The 9975-nt window shown below is 37.4% G+C and overlaps 1 non-coding gene across 1 annotated transcript; it reads left to right on the forward strand.

Moving 5' to 3' along the window:
• Nucleotides 1-6265: 6265 nt before the first annotated feature.
• Trnat-cgu lies at nucleotides 6266-6340 on the forward strand. The gene has a single exon. It is a non-coding gene; the product is annotated as a tRNA-Thr (tRNA).
• Nucleotides 6341-9975: the final 3635 nt, after the last annotated feature.

Raw genomic sequence — 9975 nt, forward strand, 5'->3', positions numbered from 1 at the left:
GTATTACAAAAATTTTTTCTTTACAAAATACACAAACATAAACACACACACTTTAGGCATGTCTTTTAGCCATTAAGGCACAGGCATTCAAGAGTTCATTGGCAATGCAGACTGAGCTATATATACTAATTATTATGTTAACATCTGGTTTCCTTATCAGTGAAAATGTAGACAAAACTATGTGTTTTTATTAGCAGGAAAAACTTAGAGCAAAAATAGTTACAAAAAGTATATAAAACAACAATGAATCAAAAATTGAAGTTTCCAGTATGTTATATCTATGTAATTTTATTTACATATTATGATTTTGTATCAAATAAAAATGTTTTTGGTGAAGTTAACATTTTTCATAAAAGAAAGATGATTTACCTAATGAAAAAAAAATTACAGTTTGCAACAATGCAAATAGAATTTCAAGATTTTGTAAGTATACATGGTATTTGTTGTTAATTGAGCAACTTAAATTATCAAGCTTACATTTTTTTTTGGGAACAATTTCTCTTCAAAACTATGTTCCCATTTACCATTCTCTATTTTTAAAGTGAAACTGATAGGATGACTATTTTTCTGGGATTTTATGTTCACAAGTTGTAGCTTACAAAAATGTTCTCATTAGTTTCAAATAAGAAAAATATAATAGCTGAAAATGCTCCAGTGTATCAAATTCTTCCACAAAACCCATACATTGCTTATTGTAAAATTAAGATGGCAACAAATACTTCACTAGTAAAAGTGAGATCAAACAGTCCACTTTTTCTAACTGGTCGAAATCTTGGTTCTTTACAAACTCTGATCGTACAGCTTCAGCTTTACCTCTGCCAGTACCTCTCCTCTACTTCCCAAACTTCACAGAAGCTCTCCTGCATACCATTTTGAATGAGCACTTAAGGAAGTAAGAGTTTCAAAAGTTGGGGGGAGGGACTGGAAGTAGTGAAGCTTTGAAGGACAGACTGTGAGTCATGCTCAGATAACTCGACTGGTAAGAACACTGCCTGTAAAAGGAGAGTTTTTGGATTGAGTTCCAGTCTGGTACAGGACTTGAATCTGCCTGGAAGTTACTAATGGCTCTGAGCACTATGGGACTTAACTTCTGAGGTCATCAGTCCTGGAAGTTACAGGTCTAGTATTACCATCAGACTGCTTTCGTTAGTTAGATACACGTGTATGTCTAGTAGCAGTGTTCCCCTTCATACCATCACTCTCTCCAATCTTTCACACTTCCTAAATGTAATACGGATCCACATCCACTCTTCTGACCGAAGCTGGTATGAGGGCACCTACACTCCTTGTCAGCAGATTTTCATGTCAATATCATTGTTAACAATGGCAGTACATACCTGAATGAAAACTGAATGACTGTGTCATTAACTTCTTCATAATCTACCCCAAGTGAATCATTAATATAATGATCTTGCCTTCTGCTACCATTTACTCATTAACAGTATGCCTTGGAATTTGCGTGTATAACAATCTCCAACAATGATAAAAAATGTACACAGTATCTACGTCAATACAGTTAAATGCACTGCTGTTTTCCAGATGTCAATACTCTCAGTCTACGATTTGAAAAAAAGTCTCTTCCAAAAGAAATGTAGTCACATCACCACTATGTTAAACAGAAAGAAGCGTACAATGAGTGCAGCGAAATACCTGTAATGTTATGACTAGGTCACTTATACTTCCAAGTTACAACAGAGCAGATTGAAACATTCTCAGGTGAATCATTGCGGCAAACTTTTAAAATATTTGGACTTCAGACCGATTTGTTATCATCAGGTAAGTTGTGGACTGATGCCAGGAGGCTAGCGCAGTTACGAACCAGCATTCTGTCGATGGTTCATATTCCAGCTCTTGGATCCTAACTGTTTCTATATATGTATTGTTGGTTGAAATTTGCTTTTTTTACTCTCATATTCTGGTATTAAGTTTTTTTTTTTTTTTTTTTTTTTTTTTTTTTTTTTTTTTTTTTTTTTTTTTTTAAGGAGACCGTGGTCAGCATCACAATCTTTACTGACACTGTCTGTAAATCCTAAACTTACGTGCTGCTCATGTCCAGTGCAATGTTTTTCCACAATTCAGACAGTTTACCATGTGTATGACAGACTGCATTGGCAAGAGATGTAGTAAAATTCTGACTTGCAGAAGCGCAAATCAGTTTTTACATTGCCCTCAAACAATCTAAAGCAGAATATGAGTTCACTGTATCATTTTCCTTAATACAGTCGATCCTAACAGGACACCAGTATATGGAAGAAAGGCTGTTGTTTCTCTGCTAAGGTTAAACAAAGAAATGAACATATGATGCTGGGGGTGTTGGATGGAGTTGTAATGGGCACAGTATTGTCCGCAGGCGGTGAATCTAGGTATGTAGATATTGCAGGTTTGTTAAGCAATACGAATATCTCCCCCCCCCCCCCCCCTGAGATGTTGATTAAGAGCTGGGTGTTCTTTGTTACCAGAATTAATAAAGAAGTTATTCACTTCAGCGGGTGTGATACTGGTCATATCATATGCAGTTCTGTTAGTATTACCAAGATGATTTGATAATGTTCCAAGCAGCCTTGCATTTGTTTTGTGATTGCTGCATACAATTATCATTTTCCATCTGTCTCTGTTTTATAATTTCTGATCTGTACCTCTTCTATAGTTGAAAGTACTGAAGTACATCTTCTTCACTGTTCTTTGATCTGTTATAAAGATTAATGACGTGTTCTTAATTTTTTGAGGTCAGGTGTGTACCATTGATGTAAACTTCTATGATCACTTTTGATTGGTTTCCCCTTGTATCTTTTTAATATTTTGAATGCACTTATTACATGCAGTGGAAACAAGATTGACAAAGGACATTTTTTAGCTTTAATTAATCCTGCCTAGTCCACCTTTTCCATCAAACACAACATCTGGAGGAGAATGCAAACACTCATATTGGTCATCCCCCCAATAGTACTTCTCTGAAAGAGCTGCCTGGTGCCATGACTTCTTGTAGCATGGTACCTGGCCTGGGAGACTATCTAAAGCAAATAGAGAGTAAAGGGAAATTCCGTAACCCCAAATGAATGTAGTAGGCACAACTTAAGTATGTCCTGTGTAACTCCCCTACAGTCCACTTTATGCAGATTAGGAAATCCCAACACATCAGGTGCAAGACTCAAAGTAAGCAACTCTATCTGACAAGGCTCTGGGAAACTCAAATGCCAGATTTTGCATTGCAGGACTGTCTATCAGGTAAGACTCAAAAAGCAAATAAAACTCCTGCCCGTACTAAAATCTGAATCTCATAACTATTCCTCTGAACCTTCATCCTAACATGTGCAGAAAAGATATGCTATGATCATTCAAATATTTACTGAAACAAAAAGCAAATTAACTTACAGTATGGTGGTATGACCACCTCTTGCACTTACACTAAACATTATTTTCAACTGACTCTTCTTGATTAATTTAATATCTTGTTCACAAGCAGTGATATTCATATAAATTTCTGAATAATTGAAAATAGTATCACTCAACATATTTCATCATACAGACTCCTTAGTCACTTGTACAACTTATTATTGAAATTTAATCAGTGTGACACAACAAATTAAGTAAGGTAAACTGTTTCCAGAAGTATTTAGGTAATTACAACCAAACAGTGCACATTAAATTTAAGTAGAATCCAACAATTAATAAACAAGTTTTAATTAGAGCTTTTCTTGTACTTCCTGCTACAAGTACGACACCATTTTTCTTTGGAACATTTTGAGTGTACACTTAAATTTAAATTTCTCACTATTTCTGCATGTTACATAAATTACATGACTTTCAAGTGATGGTGGCTCTACCAAACAAACTCAAGTTCAAATTACAGTTATACCTAATTAACAAATGAAAATAAAACAAAATAATGTACTGGACAATATGTCATTTCATTGCCTGAAAGCACATCAGTTTTGACAAAAATTATCAGTTGATAACTTCTAAATGTGACACTTTACAATGTGAGCATTGTCCAAACCACTAATATTTTTGGAATAAGATTTTTTTTCTTTTTCTTAAAAGCTGATGTCCAATGAGAAAACAGTGGAAATATATCACAGAACTGCTGCTAAATTCTCATGTTTCTTCCCTACAACAGAAATGAACCATAAAGATTAAAAAAAATTACGTAAAAAGAATACAAAGTACTAAAAATTCTAAATGCAATGCAGCAAAACAGGTCAACTATAAAAAACCTGAGATGTTGAGAGGCATAAATGTTTCCCTTATCATTTGTAAAATATAACAATGAAACAGAAGACAAATATGTCAAATAATAGTTTAAACATTGAAAAGCTACAGAGAACATAAAACATTCGTGGAACTAGGAAGACTATATAATGTAATACTGAACATAATAAACATGGCCCCACACACACTTGTATTTATAAAACCATGTTCACTGTGCAAGAGCTACTATTTCAGTTTATCTCAAATAGTGATAAACTCACATACGGTACACAATCCTACTTGCTGTCTCACTTGGGGATCCAGAGGATAAATGCCTGTCCACAGAACTTTAAAGTTTGATCTCTGGTCATTTCTAGAAACACCTCCCAACAATATGAAGGCTAATACAATGTGGCATTAAGAGCAACAATTCACTTCATGCCTATTTTACTTTGAGTTGCTGTCTAAAGCTACATACAACATAGAAAAATAGTAGGGAATCTGCTAGTATTATTGTGTGGTTATAGAAGGATTATTTGCTAGTATTTACTATGTGCTATAAAAACAGAGATGAGGTCACATAAATCATTTACCCACTTATGATATTTAACTAACTAATGTATAAAATTTCCTTGCCCAACACTTAAAACACAACATATGCTAAAATAAAAATGTAAATAAAGACCATAAAATATTCTGCTTTATGTATTTACATAAGTACAGTTTTCCTAAAAGACTAAAGAGGTCCACCTTAAGTAAACTTAACGCCTGGTATACTTTGCCAGCTACACCAGCATGCACATTTTTTGAAATATAATGACACAGCAACACCAAAATCAAACACATTTGACATGAGAGGGAAAAATTTATTTGGATAAGGAACTATTGAAATCTCTGGTTTGTTTTGCACAAAGGAAAGGAAAGAAAAGGCTGAAAAATAAAAATAACAGCAGAAATAGACCAATAATGAACTTCTGATATGTGTAGTTTTTCTCGGCTCACAAGGGGTATTTTTTCCTCTAGGCAAGATAATAACATAGATGAGAAAAACATGGGGAGATGTGCTGATATAGAAGCATTTAGAGACATAATATACCGTATAAGAATATTTGGAATAGCACTTATAAGAGCTTTAATTAAAAAAACAGAGAATACATAAATGACAACTTTCAGTACCATCAATCCTATTTTGGATTATGGTTACCAGCTTTATGACATTACAGAATTCCACAATTACATGACCATGTAAATTCCTGAACATAATTATGACTCTTATTCCATATTTCATTATCTCAGCATTTATATGATGCAGAACTGGGCTTGTTCATGTCTCTTGTTGGACTTAGAGGCTCAAAACAGCCATTTATTTCAAATTTTGTGCCACTGACAGTAAATTAAGTCATACTCACAGAATTTCATCATACAGTGCCAGAAATTTAGGTATGAGGAACACTGTCAGGAAAACAAGACTTAGAATGAAATTTTCACTTTACAGCGGAGTGTGCGTTGATATGAAACTTCCTGGCACATTAAAACTGTGTGCTGGACCAAGACTCAAACTCGGAACCTTGCCTTTCGCGGGCAAGTGCTCTACCGACTGAGCTACCCAAGCACGACTCAGGCCCCGCCCTCACAGCTTTAATTCCACCAGTACCTCGTCTCCTACCTTCCAAACTTCACAGAAACTCTCCTCTTCCCAGAAAAGCTTCTGTGAAGTTTGGAAGTTAGGAGACGAGGTACTGGTGGAATTAAAGCTGTGAGGATGGGGCGTGAGTCGTGCTTGGGTAGCTCAGTCAGTAGAGCACTTGCCCGCGAAAGGCAAAGGTCCCGAGTTCGAGTCTCGGTCCGGCACACAGTTTTAATCTGCCAGGAAGTTTCATATCAGCACACACTGCACTGCAGAGTGAAAATTTCATTCTAGAAACATCCCCAGGCTGTGGCTAAGCCACGTCTCAGCAATATCCTTTCTTCCAGGAGTGCTAGTTCTGCAAGGTTCGCAGGAGAGCTTCTGTCAAGTTTGGAAGGTAGGAGATGAGGTACTGGCGGAATTAAAGCTGTGAGGACGGGGTGTAAGCCATGCTTGGGTAGCTCAGTCAGTAGAGCACTTGCCCTCGTAAGGCAAAGGTCCCGAGTTCGAGTCTCGGTCCGGCACATAGTTTTAATCTGCCAGGAAGTCTCAAAACAAGACTTGTTCAGGCAACATCTGGTAAGCAAACAAAATGACTTTTGCATAAAAAATTTAAGCAATTTATCCAGCAATTTATTATGCAGAAAAGGACCCTTGTCAGTGACGGCTGATGCAGTGCACCTCAATTGTCCTACTCACCAATAATGCTGGATGTTACTGAAAAACTCTTCATGCTTTTGTGAAAGACCAATGAGGAAAAGTGTATGGCACTGTCAATTACAAGTACTTCAAATGAATAAGAGCACTACTCCCAGAGTAAAAAAACAGCTGTGTGTGCAGTTGGCATCACACTCGCCAACTGCCCAAACAGCAGTGAATAGACACAGAAACAAACTGGGTGATAAGTAGTGAAAATTTGCTAGTAAGTCAAGTAAATATTATGCTGAAAGAGAAAATTATTAATACATCCTCAAAGTATTCTTTATTACAACAACAATTTACTATCCATTACAGCAAGATCGTACTATGGAACACTGCAAGACAAAGTCAAAGAAAAATCCCTAACACTGGAGCACAAACTGAGCTCTTTCACCAAACATATCATGTGGCTAATCAGCTGTACAGGGGAGGGGCGGAGGGGGAAGCTTTACACATGTCCAAATCAAATATCCCAGTAGGTTCCTTGACCACTGAACTGTTTAGTACAACTGGAAATCACTTGTCAATATTCAAAGAAAAGATAAGTTCACAACGAATCAGGTAGCTAACGATTACCAAACGTAACAAAACAAAATCAGGTATCTCTTCTGTCCTACTCTCTGCAAGTACAACACAGTTTAAGATAACACACTGATGGTAACATGGAGGTCGTCACAACAAAAATGACTGTTCCAGAAACAAATGACAGCAGAGATCGCGAAGTATGTCCAGAGTGTAGCAAAGTCCTCTTAAGTGTATACAACAATCCAGAGAGCAATCCAAATCATGAATGTATATCAGCCAAGGTAAAAAGTCTACTATTCCATGGCACATGACTGTAGGTTTCAGTGACTAAGTGAGAGACAGGTCAGCAATAGCCAGGCTGCAGTGTGTGCCGGTTAACACTTGTCAGAGGGTGGCAGCATCTTACATGCTTGCCATTCACGTGGGTGAAATTCATGGCTGCTTTCTGGAGCCCAAGTATATCTGACATGTTCTTCCTATCGATACTCAGGCCAGGTGGGGTATCTGAATCACACTGGATACTAAAGTATCAAATTCTGAAAATGAAAATTGTCTATGAGGATTATAGTGCAAATATTACAGTCTGTTGCAGATAATAATAGATTATTGTAAGAGATTAATAATACAATCCAGAGGAGAAGGATTTTTTAATAAATCCTTTTTATGAATTTAAGTTGGAGTGAACAAAATGAACAGTGAGAGGAAAAGTTTAGTGACACAAAGAACAGTATCAATTCCACAATTTTAGTTAGTTTTATAAACACAAAGTCTTTGGAAATCCGGTTAGAAAACATGTAGAGATTTTATGCAAATCCCTAAACTGATACATACAGACCCGGCAATGCACATATGCATATGAAGTATGCACCACATTACTGCATTGCTCAACATATAAAGCTTGAAAATCACTGTACTATGCATACCATAGAGTACTTTTTATTGTATGTGTTTTCAGGTTTCTTTTTGTCCCATTCCTAAGTGGGGGATGGAAAGACTGACTTTTTGTAAACCAGTCTCTACATGACAGAAACATAAGAGGGCAGAATGATATTAACACATCTTAAACAGGTTTTGGTATACTCCTTCTAAGTGTTGACCAGCACAGATTATTAGCACACACATGAAATTTATCAATTGAAGACATGAAGTTTATAAATGAGGCCACAATCATGTTTGGCACGTTATTCATAAATTATTTACTGGCGATGGAAACTGGTTTTGATCCAAATGTGACCATCTTCAGACCATGTGACACCATTATGGCCTGCGTTGGTGAATGGAGCAGGTATCGTGGATCCACAATACCTGCTACGTGCACCACCTGCCATCATGGCGTAATATGAATTATTCATAAATGGTCATCTTGATTGCACATCATTATAGAGTCTACAATGACCAGTTTCAGCTTGCTGACATCATCAGATCATTAAAAGTATGCTGTCAAGAGTATCAGTGTCACATAATTTGCACATGCAGGTACATGAGCACTTGCAACTCATAAATAATGTTGTTTCATGTTCTATGATAAAGATAAATTAACATTCTTTGACATTTAGAGCTCGAGTCAATTTCTGCAATAGATTGATCTTTTCGGGGTGGGGTGGGGGTGGGGTGGGGGAAGGGGTTTTGTCGGCGGGATGTTTAGATGGCACTTCCAAATGCAACGATGAGCCAAAACATTCTGACCACTTGCTTAATAGCATGTTGATCTACTTTTGGATGCAATACAGCAGTGATTATGCATGGTATGGATTTGAAAAGTCCTTGGTAGGTTTTTGGAGGTATGCAGCACTTGATGTCTACACACATCATGCAATTCCAGTAAATTACAGACAAGTGGTTTGTGGACAAGGATCTGGCACTCGATAGTATCCTTGGTATGTTCCATAGGGTTCAAGTCAGGTGAAATTGGTGGACAAAACCTCAATGCGTGTTCACTATCTTGCTCCTCAAACCAATGTAGCATAATTCTGGCCTTGTGGTTTCAACAATTATACTGATGGAAGACATCATTGCCATTGGAGAAGATATCATGCATGAAGGGGTGTAGATGGTCCACAATAATGTCTACATAGTCTACAGCCTTCATGATGAAACCAATTAGTACTGCAGGTTCCATGGGAGCCCAAATGATGTCCCCCATAGTGTAATATTGCCACCTTTGGCCTCTATACGTGGCTCTGTATATTACGAGCACTCATTCACACAGATGACAGCGTATCCATACATAACCGTCAACCTGGAGAAACAATAATGTAATTCATCTTATCAAGCGACACATTTCCACTGATTCATGGTCTCATCTTGATGCTCTCATGCCTACTGTAATCTTAACTGGCAATACCAATGGGTCAACATGGGAAAATGTAGGGGGGTCATCTGCTGTGGAGCCCCATGTTCAAGAATGTGCACTGAATGGTGTGCTCGTGTGCTCTAAAACATTTGTGCCTGCACCAGCATTGTATTCTGTCTTCAGATTTGCAACAGAGCACCATATACCCTGTTTTACAGAGTGGGCAAGCCCCTGATCTCCATGCCTCAGCACAGAACGAGGTGGTCAGAGGCCTGCACATCCTGTGATGAGGTGTGGACGACCAACATCTCGTTACGTAATTGTAGTTTCACTATCAACAACTTCCTGTGCATGTTCACAACAGTAGCAAACTAACAGCTGACAAGCTTTGCCATTACCTAGATGCTCATTCCAAGCTGTTGGGCCATAAAAATTTAGTCTTTGTCAAAGTCGCTTATGTCAGAGGATTTCACCATTTGTCACCATATCATCACAACAAAGATTGCCCATTCATCTCTGCTCCACTTACATAATTTTCTTACCACGTTATGTGCTCGAAACACCAACAGGTGGCATTCACTCTCCTGTTGCGCAGCGGTCACAATAGACTGACTCACCACAGCATCTAATCAAAATAAGTAAT

The sequence above is a fragment of the Schistocerca americana genome, chromosome X (genome assembly GCF_021461395.2).
Source record: "Schistocerca americana isolate TAMUIC-IGC-003095 chromosome X, iqSchAmer2.1, whole genome shotgun sequence".
NCBI classification, from domain to species: Eukaryota; Metazoa; Arthropoda; class Insecta; order Orthoptera; family Acrididae; genus Schistocerca; species Schistocerca americana.